Here is a 15,000-nt window from a genome sequence, read left to right as displayed (position 1 = left end):
GAAAAATTCATGAATAAAGACATTAGCAAAACAAATAAAATCATGCATTATGTTTAGACACCAATTCTCACTATTAGCTAGTAGCTTATTGTCAGCCTATTATTAGGATCCTGGCTTTTTATTTGTTCGTAAAGCACATAAAGTACTTGAAATATGAACCTGTACTTAAAGGGCCATGAAACCCCCGTCTCAGCAGGGTGTTTGCACACCTCTAGTTTGAAAAAAGTCAGGAAAGTGGGTGTGTCCAGCTCTGTTTAGGTGGGAGTGTTGGGGGAGGGAAAGAGGAAAGGGTATAAAATAGAGAGTTTTCGGTTCGAGAATGCGCTAATTTTTACAGAGGCAAAACAACACACAGACGCAGGGGAGAAAGACATGGACATCAGTAATCGAATTATTTGCCAAATTATTAATTTGTTGACTCTAACTACAGTTTGGCTCCTTCACTTTCATTCAGGAAGATTTTATGCATGCCCCCCGTGACAAACAAGATATTGGATGCGAGGTACTGCTGGAAGAGTGTAGTTTTAATGGAATGTTTAGTACTGCACGACAAATGGAAGAAAAAAAAATCTCTACATTTTTCGGTTACTTAGATGCACTCGATGGATAGCATCAGAAAGCCGCGTGTATATAGACTATCCTGGCACAAAGTGTGACAAAAATCCTACACAATAGTAATAGCTTGATTAAGGTGTTTACATTCGGAGAGCAGCATTTATAGCGGATCTTTCAGTCCATAATATAGTAGTGATATTAACATAAACTTAGTAACTAAACAATTTAGACTAAGGTATGTCTTTAAAAACTGAAAGAGTACTGCTGAAAATACTAAGTTTGCCATCTGACTAAACATAAAGAAAGAACATTGATCACACACTTACCAAATCTGTAGAGACAGGACAATCAACAGCAACTAAAACCGCGTCTTTTTTAAAAGGAGACGAGCGGAAAATCCAGGTTTCACCATTTCCAGATGCGAAAAGCTCTCTATGTTTGTTCCTTACAAACATATTTCTGTCACATGCACTGTAATCCACATCTGAGTCCAGCTGCGCTCTCATAGCAGGGAAATGAAAACAAAACCTTCACATTCATAAACATAACAGTGACGACTCATGTCTCCAAACAATTCTTCTTCTGCCACTTGTTTTGGCAACACAATGTAGCATTTTGCTGCCATCTGAACAGCGTAACAGGTAAAAAAAATATTCGGAGCTATCATGCATATTAATGAAGTTACACCTCATACACAATAGAGCGCACTGATTGGTTTGAACCAAGTCTTTCTCATGAAAAAATGCTGCATCACGTTGTACTCTCCAGTACAGACATCCAATCTCAATGCTGGAACACACACAAGGATCTAATCGCCGTGAAATAGCTTCAAATATTCATTTCAAACCGGAAGAACAAATTTGCTTATAAAAATAAATAAATAAATAAAAATTTACATTTTTTGGTGAAATATATGTGTCCTAGTAGTGTTTTCAGCAGCGTGGGATACATAGATGACTGGCAACATCTTAAAAAAAGTGTTTTGGGGTGTTGTGATCCTGCATGATCTAATAACAAACCCAATCCTGCCCAATACCTTAATCCAACTACTACCTTAATAATTATTAATGAGCAGCAAATTAGGAATTTGAGTCAAAAGTGATGGTTAGTGTTGTTAATATAGATAATTTTTTGACATACTTTTGAAATATTCTGTTTCATGTTTTAATAAGTTCATGTCTTCAAAGTGTTTATAAAGATGTCTCATGTTAACAGTATACTATTTGAACATTTATCCACACATTAAAAATTAATAAGTAAATAAATAAACAACACATGCATCATATACAGTAGGTTTGAATGTATTCCCATTGTCATTTCAAGAGACTATAGCTTGAATGCATGTCTAATTGATTTGTGAGGTATGAACTTTTATAAGGCATACCGCATTATTGTATTTCCTAACGTTGAATTGACTTTACAATGTAATGGACAGTGTAATCGAAGGCTAATTTCACTCTTTCCAAGGTCAGATTTTCTTTAGTCACACGCTGCGGTCATAAAAAGACACTAACCCTGCTCTATCTCGGTATCCTTTACTAACTGGATTCACGATGCAGCTGTGATTGAAAATGTAGCCTCACGAGTCTAGAGGAAGAGAATACAAGAAGAATGAATAATGGTAGGGAAGTAACAAAAAAAAAAAAAAACCTTTGGAAATTCTCAGTTTCTCTTAATTTACATTTAATAGTAACATTTTTGGGGCGGTGCGGTGGCTCAGTGTTTAACACTGTCACCTCACAACAAGAAGGTTGCTGGTTTGAGTCTTGGCTGGGCCAGTTGGCATTTCTATAATTATTTTTTAGGGGTTTTCACCTTTATTTGATTGGACAGTAGAAAATTGACAAGAAAGCATGGGGAGCAGAGAGAGGGGAAGGATCGGCATAGGATCGCAAGGCGGACTCGAACTCGGGCCGCAGCAAGCACTGGAGTGCATGTGTCGACGCACTAACCACCACACAACTGGCCTCAACGGTACTGGGTTGCAGCTAGAAGGGCATCCGCCGCGTAAAGCATATGTTGGATAAGTTGGTGGTTCATTTGTCTGTGGCAAACTCTCATAAACAAGGGGACTAAGCTGAAGAAAAATGAATGAGTGAATGAATGAGTAATGTTTGTGTGTCAAACAGTGGTGGAAAGAGTACTGAAAAAGCATACTTAAGTAAAAGTACCACTAAAAATGTAGTATGAGTAGAGTAAAACTACCTGTTGAAAATATTACTCAAAGTAGGAGTAAAAAGTAGCCCTTTTAAAAGTACTCATGCGTAGTGAGTATTATGCTGTTAAAAGTTGATGCATTAACATGAAATTTGTGGATGTGTGTGTTAAAACGTAACATTATGTAGTGCATTTAGTTATTGCCCAGCAGGCACACAATGTCATAAGACGTAAGGTTAGATTTAGGTTGTAATGTCAGGTGACCAAAATTCATTGTCTAGCCAGCACCTTAGGATAACATTATTTTGATGTCCAATATTGAAATCTAATGACGTTGATTTTAGGTTGTTAGAAAGTGACCAAAATCCAATGTCGAGCCAACATCTTAATCCAACATCATATTGACGTCAAATACTGACATTTATTCATCGGTCATGGCAACCAAAATTTAACGTCTGATAGATATCATAATGGTAACGTTGACACAACGTCAAGCTGTAACACCATTAGACGTTGATATTTGGTTAGTTTTAGGTTGGACGGTGGACATTGACATCAGCCTGATTTCAACCTGATTTTCATTTCCAAATGCAGCGTCCCCACGGCGTTAGGGTACAATTTCAATCTGACGGCATGTTGACGTCTTGTGCCTGCTGGGTGTTTAAGGCCATTTCGGTCATCATAGAGTAAATATCCATCATCTTCTCATCAGTGACATGCATCTAAACCAGGGGTGCCCATACTCGGTCCTGGAGGGCCGGTGTCCTGCAAAGTTTAGTTCCAATCCCAATTAGACGCACCGGGGCTAGCTAATCAAGCTCTTACTAGGCTTTCTAGAAACATCCGTGCAGGTGTGTTGAGGCAAGTTGGAGCTAAAATCTGCAGGACATCGGCCCTCCAGGACTGTGTTTGGGAATCCCTGATCTAAACAGTCACTGGGTCAAGGCGTATAAAGATTTGAAACATCTTCTTGGACACTTTTAATGCTTCCAAACAGTTTGCTGCACATGTCTTGAAGTAGTTTATTATGATGCAATTTACCTTCTATGTGTGATTTGATTGGACAGGAATCACAGGACTGATTTTTCAAACTCCCAAAGACAAGAAAAAATAAAGTAGTGACTTTAAGTTGAAGGAAAGTAGAGGAGTAAAAGTACAGATAATGCACTAAAAACGTACTCAAGGAAAAGTAAAAGTACACATTTTTAAAACTACTTAGTAAATTAAAATTTCTAAGAAAAACTACTTAATTACAGTAATTTGAGTATTTGTAATTAGTTACTTTACACCACTGGTGTCAAATGGTTTTGCAATCTACTAATGAAGTTTCTTTTAAATTTAAAATAAAAATGTTGTCATTTGTAGATCATAAAATTGTTGTTGACATGTTGCAGACTATTATATGTCTATTATATTGTGTTTCCTCTAACTGACTTTAGAACATAATGGACAGGGTAACTAACAGCTCTTCCTGAGGCAGTTTTGTGTTTAAGGTAATCGCATACACCGTGCGATTTTGGCTGTTCTGCGAGCTCGTACTGTGGAAATCCAACATAATCTCACGGCAATTCGTAACTTTTTGATTTAGTGGCTAATTCGTATGAATTCGTACAATCGAATTCATGCAAATTAGTATGATTTGCTAATCCCCCAATGACGGTTGGGTTTAAGGGTGGGGTTTGGTACCACGCCTCCTTTTTAAAATCGTACATATGGTCATGACTTGTACTGTGTGAGAGGAAGTTATGATGGCTTACAAGTTCCCGATGATTATAAAACATGTCAAAAAAGTACAGCTGTCTGCTTAAATATGTGAGGTGTGTGCATTTGAATGGGCCAATCTGTGGATCTATCTGAAGGTGAGCAATTAGAAAGACAAACTAGCTGAACATTGAGTACACTGGAAAAAATGAATTCAAAGAGGATTCCTTAGATTTACAATTGTTTTTTTTTTATGTAAGGTGGTTGTAAACTATTTATTTGGGCTAAATTTATGAACATTATTCAATGTAATTATATCAACCAATCAATCAATCTGTCTATCTATCTATGGGTATATAAGGCACAGGCACACAATCAATGAACTAATGAGTGAAAAAAACGAGAGGGTGCTCGCTGCAGAGCCATTTGAGGAGAGCTGAGCTCCAGCGAGGGGGAGCATGAGCTGTCGCTCCTCCTCCTGTAAGCTGTTTTAATGCGTACACCAACTCCACCCCTAACCCTACCCCCAGTGACATCACTCGTAGAAGAAGTGCAAAAAAAGTGGAGCTCAAGCTTAAGCTCCCCCTCGCTGGAGCTCAGCTCTCCTCAAATGGCTCTGCAGCGAGCACCACTTGAAAAAAACGGGCATTGGCAATATGACAGAGCATAATAAAGCAGAACTCAATCAACCAATCAATCAGTTATTCAATCAATTATTCAATCAATCAATCAATCAATCAATCAATCAATCAATCAATCAATCAATCAATCAATCAGTCCATCCATTCTTCCATCCATTCTTCCATCCATCTATCTATCTATCTATCTATCTATCTATCTATCTATCTATCTATCTATCTATCTATCTATCTATCTATCTATCTATCTATCTATCCATCCATCCATCCATCCATCCATCCATCCATCCATCCATCCATCCATCCATCCATCCATCCATCCATCCATCCATCCATCCATCCATCAATGTATCTGAAGCCAATACTGTAAAATGAAATTAAGAACTTTGGGCATATAAGGCACAGGTGAACACAATCAATGAACTAATGAGTGAAAAACAGGCACTGGCAATGTGAGAAAGCATCGATCAATCCATCCATTCATCCATCTGTCTGAAGCCAATAGTGGAAAATGAATTTAAGAACTTTGGGCATATAAGGCACAGGTGAACACAATCAATGAACAAATGAGTGAAAAACAGGCACTGGCAGTGTGAGAAAGCATCGATCAATCCATCCATCCATCCATCCATCCATCCATCCATCCATCCATCCATCCATCTCTCTGTCTGAAGCCAATACTGGAAAATGATTAAGAACTTTGGGCATATAAGGCACAGGTGAACACAATCAATATACAAATGAGTGAAAAACATGAGGAAGCACAAGAAAACATCTAGCTATCCATCTATCTATCAAAAAAAAATCTTTTAATAAAAAAAAAATGTTGCCACTAATACGGCAACAGCATTCATATATAACAGTTGGTCAAAGTAAAAAAAAATGTCAGTTGTTAGACTGAATTGTGTGTCTATTATATTCTATTTCCTTACATCTAATTGACTTTACAACATAATGGACAGGGTAAGTAAAGGCCCTTCCCAAGGTCAGTTTTTCTTTAGTCACAGACTGCGGTCATAAAAAAAGACACTAACCCTGCACCATCTCAGTATCCTTTACTAACTGGATTCACAATGCAGCTGCGATTGAAAATGTAGCCTCACGAGTCTGGAGGAAGATAATATAATCCCCCCACTTTGTTTCTGGGGCTCGGGTTCATGGGAAGAGGGCAGTGCCAGAGAGGAACTGGCCCGAAGACAAGACTCCCCTCCGCTTGGCTGCTTGATTCCTCACACTTCACATCGCACACCTGAATACACAGATTTATACTCCAATGTTCATGCTGAATCTGGAATATTCCACTCAATGCATACTGACATCATTACAGCTGTTCTGCATTTTGAAAGAGGTGAGCGGGTCTTCAAACGCTCTGATCTCTGCTCGCTCTGTTCATTTCTCAATGTGTTTGGTTCCTTCTTTCTCGCTCTCTCTCTCTCTCCTGGCTGTGTTCCAAGTAAGCTGCCTGCTGCCTACATAGGTAGCACTGTAACTGAAATGGAACCCTTTAAGTAACTGATTTGGAATGTTCTGCATTTGTTGCAACTCCATGTGTCATTCAAAAAGCAGTCCTCATGCCATGTGAATGGGAGTAAAGGAGCCCTCCCCCATACCCCTACCCCCCCCCCCCCCCCCCCACACACACACACACAAAAAAAAAATAACCTTTAAAATGGGAGTTTTTTGTCTTTTTTGTCCATACTTGTTAGTTTTAAGGCCATCAATATGGAATCGCACTTCTACATGTAGAAAAAAAATCTCATTATACATTTAACATTATAGAAATATTTATGTTTTGATAGAAAAAAAAAGTATGTATGATTTGTAAATGTGGCCTTTTTTTGAAAAGTCATACCTAGGGCCAGAGAGAATCTGCGTACATTTTTTGCTATTTCTGCTGAGAATTTTGTAAAAATAATCCGCGGATTTATGTGAAACTATTTTGGGAGTATCATAACAACAAACTTAAATTATTAAATAAAAATAATAGCTTTGTATTTGAGGTTTACAATGCGAATGCATCTAGATCGACTGATTTGGTAAACAAAGCAAGCCTGTCATATAGTATTGTGTCTACTAAAGGATAGACAATTTTACTTTACAAACTGCTTTGTAAATACATCAAATTACACTTTAATTTAAGTCAATATTATTACTGAAATTAATTTAAAAGTTGAATAAATATAAATTTACAAACATTTACACAAGTAAATAAATAGACTTAAATATGGGCTATTAATCTGCGGAAATCTGCTCTGTAAAACCAAAAAAATTAAGGTAACTCAAATCGTTTGAGGAAACTGATTGCAACAAATCATTTAGGTTTAAAAACGTATCCTAATGAGTACTGTGAACTTAATCCATTTGTGTAAACAACGCATCTTGAACACAGTAAAACCCAATAAATGAAGAGAACTCAAACCAAAAGAGTACTGTAAAACTCAATAAGTTGAGGCAACTCAAGCCGTTTGAGGAAACCGATTGCTACAAACCATTTGAGTAAAAAAAAAAAAAAACGAATCTATATGAGTACTGTGAACTTACTCCATTTAGGTTGAAGTAATGAGGTATTTAATTAACTTATTACCTTCAACACTGAGTTCAAAACTCTTTTCAAATGAGTAGAATTAATTTTCAGTACATTTTGAGTTAACTACACTCATTTCATATGATAAAGTTGACTGTTGGGTTTTACAGTGTGCAGATTTCAGCATGCAGAGATTCCGTGTGGGCCTAAGTCATGACTTTTAATTCTAATTCATTCATTCATTCCTAATAGGTTAATAATAGTTTATTTTTTTTTATTAATTTATGACGAATTTATATTTTTTAAGGTGGTGCCTAAACTTACAATTTTATTCATCATTTGTTTATTTTCCTTTAGCTTAGTCTCTATTTCAGAGGTCACTACAGCAGAATAAACTACTCCAGCATGTTTTACGCAGTGGACGCTCATGCAGCAGCAATCCAGTATTAGGAAACAACCATACACACTCACTCACACACAGACAATCATACATTGCGGACAATTTAGCTTACCCCAATAACTTACAGCGTATGTGTTTGGACCGTGGGGGAAACCGGAGCACCTGGAGGAAACCAACATAATCACGAAAAGAACATGCAAACTTCACACAGAAATGCCAACTAGTCAAGCCAGGACTCGAAGCAAAAAAACGCACAAAAAACAGACTTACATAAATTCATAATAAATCTATAGCCACCAAAACCAACTAGAATGATGTATCTGTTTCTAATTTGCTTACTAACCTTTACATTGGTAATAGCAGCAAAATAAGCACATGCTTAGCTTGATACAAACCAGTTTCAAATTTCTGTAAAGCTTTTGCAGAAATATGATCATATTTGTCTCTCCTGAATGCATACTCAGACCTGTCATCATTTAAACGAATAAATAATAAATTTCACAGCAAATTGTACATAATATTTTGACACAGTATTTGTATGTTCTAAATCAAATGAAACTTGACTGATTTCTAATCATGATCATCACTCTTTGTCCAGTCTATTCCAAAGGGAATCGATCTCACCAGTTGCGCTTCCTCTAGGCACGGTTGCTTCTCGCAAGTAAACGGGAGCACACATGCTTTTTAACAGTCACGCGCATCACATCAGCTATTAGCGCGAGTGATCATCGTCTCATTCTGTATTCACCTGCATTCTTTTGTTGCGCGAACACAGTTATTTTTGTCAGTTGTGCTGCTTCTTGATTCTAAGATCAGATTTGCACGAATATTGGGCCATGCTTATTGTCGAACCCTGCTTTTAAGAAAACACAGGGTGATAAGCCACAGCCATATCACCCTGCAGCCCAAGACCGCTCACTGAAGCTAAGCAGGGCTGAGCCTGGTCAGTACCTGGATGGGAGACCATTAGGGAACACTAGGTTGCTGTTGGAAGTGGTGTTAATGAGGCCAGCAGGGGGGCGCTCAACCTGTGGTCTGTGTGAGTCCTAATGCCCCAGTAAAAGTGAACGGGACACTACACTGGCAGTGGGCGCCGTCTTTCGGATGAGACGTTAAACCGAGGTCCTGACCCTCTGTGGTCATTAAAAATCCCATGGCACTTCTCGTGAAAGAGCAGGGGTGTAACCCCGGTGTCCTGGCCAAAGTCCCTCTATCGGCCCTTACGATCATGGCCTCCCAATCATCCCCTTCCACCGAAGTGTCTCTATCACCGTCTCTCCACTCCATCAATAGCTGGTGTGTGGTGAGCGCACTGGCGCCGTTGACCTGTGGCTGCCGTCGCATCATCCAAGTGGATGCTGCACACTGGTGGTGGTGTGGAGAGACGCCCCACATGATTGTTAAGCGCTTTGGGTGGCCATACACATTAAATGCGCTATATAAATACACATTACATTACAACTACAATTTAAACATGATTTCCAACCAGCCAAAGTGGCAAGTGGAGGTGTCTGTCTAACCCGCCAGAGCTGAAATCTACCTGCATTTGGCGGGTTGGCGGATGTTAATGTAAAGCCCTGGTTATGATCATTAAAAAAACTGTTGCTGTACTCAATTAAAATACAGCAGCTGATATTTATTGTTCCCTCAATTTGGAGTGTAAGCATACAACCGGCGCTATAAGCCGCAAGATTTGTTTGACGTGATTTGTTGCTATTTTCAGACCAGCAACCCTAAAGCTCTGCGAGTTCACAAACTCCTCTAGAAACTATGCCTGGTTGATGGAAGCTTTGAGAGGTGCTTCCGACTGAGCCAAGCCCAGTTTGATGAGCTGTTCTCTGGGTACCAGCAACAGGATCGTCCCCCTAGGACACCAACAATAGGCGCTATGTCATAATCCTGCCCCTACAAGAGAAAACTCCTGATGGATTAACGCAGCGCAAATGTCCACTGAAGTTCAGATTTTCCAACTCGAGTGGTTCGCCAAAACCTGCGATACAAGCGCATCAATCACGCCACTTCATTCGTGCGAATCATGTCATTTGTGCTGCCTTATTCGCGTTTATTGAGCCGTGGGATGTCTAGTAGCATCTTTGCATTGACTTAACATGTTAATCACTTGCTCTTGACGCTTCTTCCGAGTCTGGTGTGGACACAGCCCTAGTCTTTGTGTGTGTTTCTTTATATGCAAATGAACTGGAAATGAGCTCCAGAAGAGGGCGGAGCTTTTACAGCTTGTACCACTGGGCTCTATTTTGACGGTCCATGCGCAGAGCACAAAACGCAGGGCGCATATGCTTTCAGGGCGTGTCAGGACACGTTTTTGCTAATTTAAGCACGGGAAATCTGCCTTGCGCCATGGTGCACGTTCTAAAAGGGTTGAGTTTATTTTCTTTATGAGTTATAGGTGTGTTTTGAGAATAAACCAATTAGAGTCTCATCTCCCATTCCCTTTAAGAGTCAGCTGCGTCGCACCAAGAGCGAATTCACTATTTACAGGACGCAAAGTAAGTCTAAGTGGAAAAAAATGAGCATTTAACAAGCAAACAGTTAACAGTTTTTTTTTTTTTTTTAACAGAAAACTGTTAAACAGAACATCTACGGCGTGAGAATGAGAGATAATGGATCACTTTCACTTTTGCTCTTGGATAGGGAAACCTTTACGCAGAGACATCAATTAGTCTATAAATAAATATTTTGTTTGTTAAGCGCAAATATTTGTTTCAAAACTATTTCTAAATTCAGTTCTAATTTCCAAACGAATAAATGAATAATAATAGCAAGTTATATCCTAAAACACATGCTGTGCCCCATATGGTGGACATATGACAGGTGGACAAATCTAAGCTTGTTTTTAATAAAACAAATATAAATATGGATATAATAAATAATACTGCTAATAATAATAACATTATACAAAAGCAAATTGTTATGAATGAACTGAAAAAGCCTCCCGAGATGAAAAAGACATAAAAGCAGTGATTTTTCATATTTATGTAGGCTAGAAATTAATATGTTTTGTAATATTTTAATCCTTTATATTTATATTCTATATCTATTCTTATTACATCCTATATATATTCTTAATATTTACATTTTTTCATATGTAAAGATATTTGCCTATTGCTCTCTTGTGCGTATTAAGCAGTGCATAAGCGAGTTGCGCCGGAGTTTAGACCGGGTTAGTTTTGGTCTGATGAAAAATCTATTTTAGTTTCTCAAAATAGCGACGCACCAGCGGTCCGACTCAGAATGCCTCCCTTTTTAGACCAGAACGCCTATGGGTGCACAAATGAGCGCTAATGCATTTGCTATTTAAACAGCGTAGCGCAACGCCTCAAAACGACTCTTGCACCAAGCTGAAACTACCAAAAGACTACTGCGCCACGCCTTGTGCCACACTGCGCCGGGTGTATAATAGGGCCCTTAGTCACAACTACAATAGCAGACACCAATTTATTTATAAATTCAGAATCAAACTTAAAAGTACTTCAGGTGTAATTGATGTGTCGGTGCTCTTTGGATAAGGAATTCACAAATATACACACACACAGAAATTATAAGTACAGTACAATACACTTAAAAAGGAGGTGAAATTTATTTTTGTACATTTTCACCTACTTTTAGTGCCTTGGAAGTATGATTTGTTGTGTATATTTAAACGTATGTAATTTTTGGTTATGTCTTTAAACAGTTGAAGAAAAAAATCACAAATGTGTAATTCCAATTTTATTATCATTAAAAATGCAGCTAAACGTAACTTGGATAGAAACTTTTACAGTGTATCTTTTGTAACAGCCTCAATAGTGTGAGTATAGGCAGTTCACTAGAATTTGGAAAAGAGCCATTATCTTTTTTTTTCTTTGTTCTCCACAGTTGCAAAGCTAATACAGACCAGCCTAAAGCAGAGAGCCACAGTTCATTAGTGGCTGCAAGTTCAAGACCACCAGATCTGAATCCGTTCTGAATCACAGCAAATAACAGATTGAGGAATGGATAACTTCTGGATCCCCTAAGGATGTGTGCAAATGGAGTCAGCGTGCTTGGGTCAGAACTTTGAGGGTGGTTTTAATGCTCTGCCATCTGAAGAACATCATTCACTATCATACCTCATAACTATTACAACATCAGAAAAATCAAATCATAGCTATGTCATCTTTTTCACTCCATTGTACATCTCGTAATGCTAGCTCACACCAACATCTGCTGAAGATTTCCATTCCCTAGAATAGATGACACATCACCAAAAAAACGTTTGTGACAGTGCTGTAAAAACTGCAGTGTAATAGTCTTGATTCAAAAAGAATTTTTCAATACTTTTATTGAGCATGTATGTATTAATTTGATCAAATGTGGCAATTAAAGATTTTTGTGCACAAAAAATATATACTTTAATACTTTTTTTAAATTGAGACTGTGCTGAATTTGCTGGAAAAAAAAAATGTTATTTTCCAGCAAATTCAGCACGGTCTCAATAAAAAGTATCAAACTGTTTTTAATGTTAATAATAATAATAATAATAATAATAGTAATGATAATAATAATAAAAACAACATTACCAGTAATAACTTAATAAGCATCGGCAAAACAAGAAAGTACAGACCCCTTCCCTTTGGCCCTTAAAACAGAGGGTGAAGGGGAAGGGCTTCAAAATTTACCCCTAAGAATTAGGACAGCACTACAGCACCTGCACACGTCATCACATCATCGCCATCTCATGCTTCATATGAGATCAGACGATTGCAACTGCTGTAATTAATCCATTTGTGCTATGTTTTGGCATTTGTCTTCAAGAAATCACTGAAGGCATATGTTATGTTATCATAACGATCTAATGTGGCAATAAGATCATATCTTTACTGTGTATTTACAGAGTGGCCATATTCATCTATGTAAACACACAAATACAACATTAACATTATAGCAGACACTGTAAAAAGCCCATTCCCAGCCACTAGACTTTTCTGACAGGGTATTCGAGTGTCATCGAGTGTCAGAATGTTGTTTGACTGCTATACAGGAGATATGATTATGGATTATACATGGCGAAATTTAGCGTTTTTTTTTTTTTTTTTTAAATCATAACGGTAAAACACGAGCGCGGTTATGAATATATTAAAACATGTGATTGTTTTTTATAAAAATGACAAAAAAAAAACTAATTTGTGAACTTCTGGGTTCAGCAATACTGCCGTTGTGGCAGGTGTATTCTGGGAAATTTTCTTACCCTTTTGGTTTCGAGTGTGGTCCTGAAAAATCTTCATTCGAAGGACTATTTACCCTTTCCCTTTAGCCCTACGCATTCAAACTAAAGAGAATTGGGACACCTCTACCTCTTGGCGTGAACATGCAAAACGAGAGGTGAATGAGAGGAGAATTGAAATTGGGCCTAAATCTATCTATCAATTTATCTATCTGTCAATTTATCTCCAATACTGAAAAAAAAACTTAAGAACGGTGGGCATATAAGGCACAGGTGAACACAATCAATGGGGAAAAAAAAGCAAAGACAATTTTTGCTCTGTGCACAAAAAAACTTCTGACTTCTGTTTCTTTTTTTCCAGAAAATCCAGCACAGTCTCAACAAAAAAAAAAGAAACAATGTTTTTTTTTTATGATCAAAGCAAAAATAGATAGATAGATAGATAGATAGATAGATAGATAGATAGATAGATAGATAGATAGATAGATAGATAGATAGATAGATAGATAGATAGATAGATAGATAGATAGATAGATAGATAGATAGATAGATAAATAGATAGATAGATAGATAGAACTTTCTTGTATTGCCGATGATTGTTATCAAGTCATCTCTGGTATTATTGTAATGATCTTTTTAATATTAACCTTAAAAACATTTTGATACTTTTTATATTAAGACCGTGCTGATTTTGCTAAAAAAAAAGTATGGAACTGTTTTTTTTAACATTAATGTAAAAATTAATAATACAATAATACTAGAAATAACTTAATAACTCAATGGAAAACTCTGGCAAGTAATTTCAAACTTTTGAAACAAACTCTAAACTGAATTTAAATTGTTTTTGTCTGAAATCTTATGAGACTAATTCATTCCTTGACATTGCTTTCTGTGTTTAGGGAATACATATTGGTGCTGGCTTATCAAAGCATCAACAAAAATATGGAACTGTTTTTTTAACATTAATAATAAAAATAGTAATACGTGTTTTTATAAAAAGATTCCAGAGATCACTTGATAAGTCAATGGAAAATTTGCTTTGGCGAGTCATTTCAAACTCCTAAAACAAACTATAAACTGAATTTATTTTTGGCCTGTTTTTGTCTATAATCTTATGAGACTAATCCATTATTTGATTTCCCTTTCTGTGTTTAGCATAAATATTGACACTGGCATATCAACCCATCTAAAAAATAATAATAATAATAATAATACTGTATGGATTGATTCGTCTATATACAGTACAGATTAAAGAGTGTTTAGGGATTTTAGTGATGTTTTTAACTGAATGAGTAGGAACAGCCTTCTGTGTCCATTTAAAGTGTGTGCTTAGCAGGGCTGTTATTAGGAGGTCACTGGGCCTCCGTGTGCTGGACGGTTCCACAGCATTGCACTTTGGAATTTATTGGCCTAAAAATAGCCATTCTACAGTGCAATGATACTGTTCCCAGGTCAATTACTAACCATGACCATACATAACAATGCGGTATCTGGTGAATCTGTGACATCAGGGATTATTGGGCAGAAAAAAAAGTACAGACAAGAAACAGACTGCTTTGAGCCCTAATATAAAGAAGGTTACAGAAAATTACAAAAGAACTGGGGCATACAAGGCAAATGTGAACACAATAAATTAACTAATGGGTGAAAAACAAGCACTTGCAATACAAGTATGAGCTATCTATCTATCTATCTATCTATCTATCTATCTATCTATCTATCTATCTATCTATCTATCTATCTATCTATCTATCTATCTATCTATCTATCTATCTATCTATCTATCCATACAACCAACTACCCAACCACCCACTCACCCATC

The 15,000-nt window shown here is 37.2% G+C and overlaps 1 long non-coding RNA gene across 1 annotated transcript in view; it reads right to left on the bottom strand.

The window, feature by feature from the left end:
* The window catches only part of LOC147842429 (uncharacterized), a 96,403-nt gene that overhangs the window by 80,442 nt on the left and 961 nt on the right, over positions 1-15,000 (bottom strand). The window lies entirely within an intron of this gene.

This window comes from Danio rerio, chromosome 9, assembly GCF_052040795.2.
Source record: "Danio rerio strain M-AB ecotype USA chromosome 9, GRCz13ab, whole genome shotgun sequence".
NCBI classification, from domain to species: Eukaryota; Metazoa; Chordata; class Actinopteri; order Cypriniformes; family Danionidae; genus Danio; species Danio rerio.
This window is presented reverse-complemented; position numbering and strand designations above follow the sequence as displayed.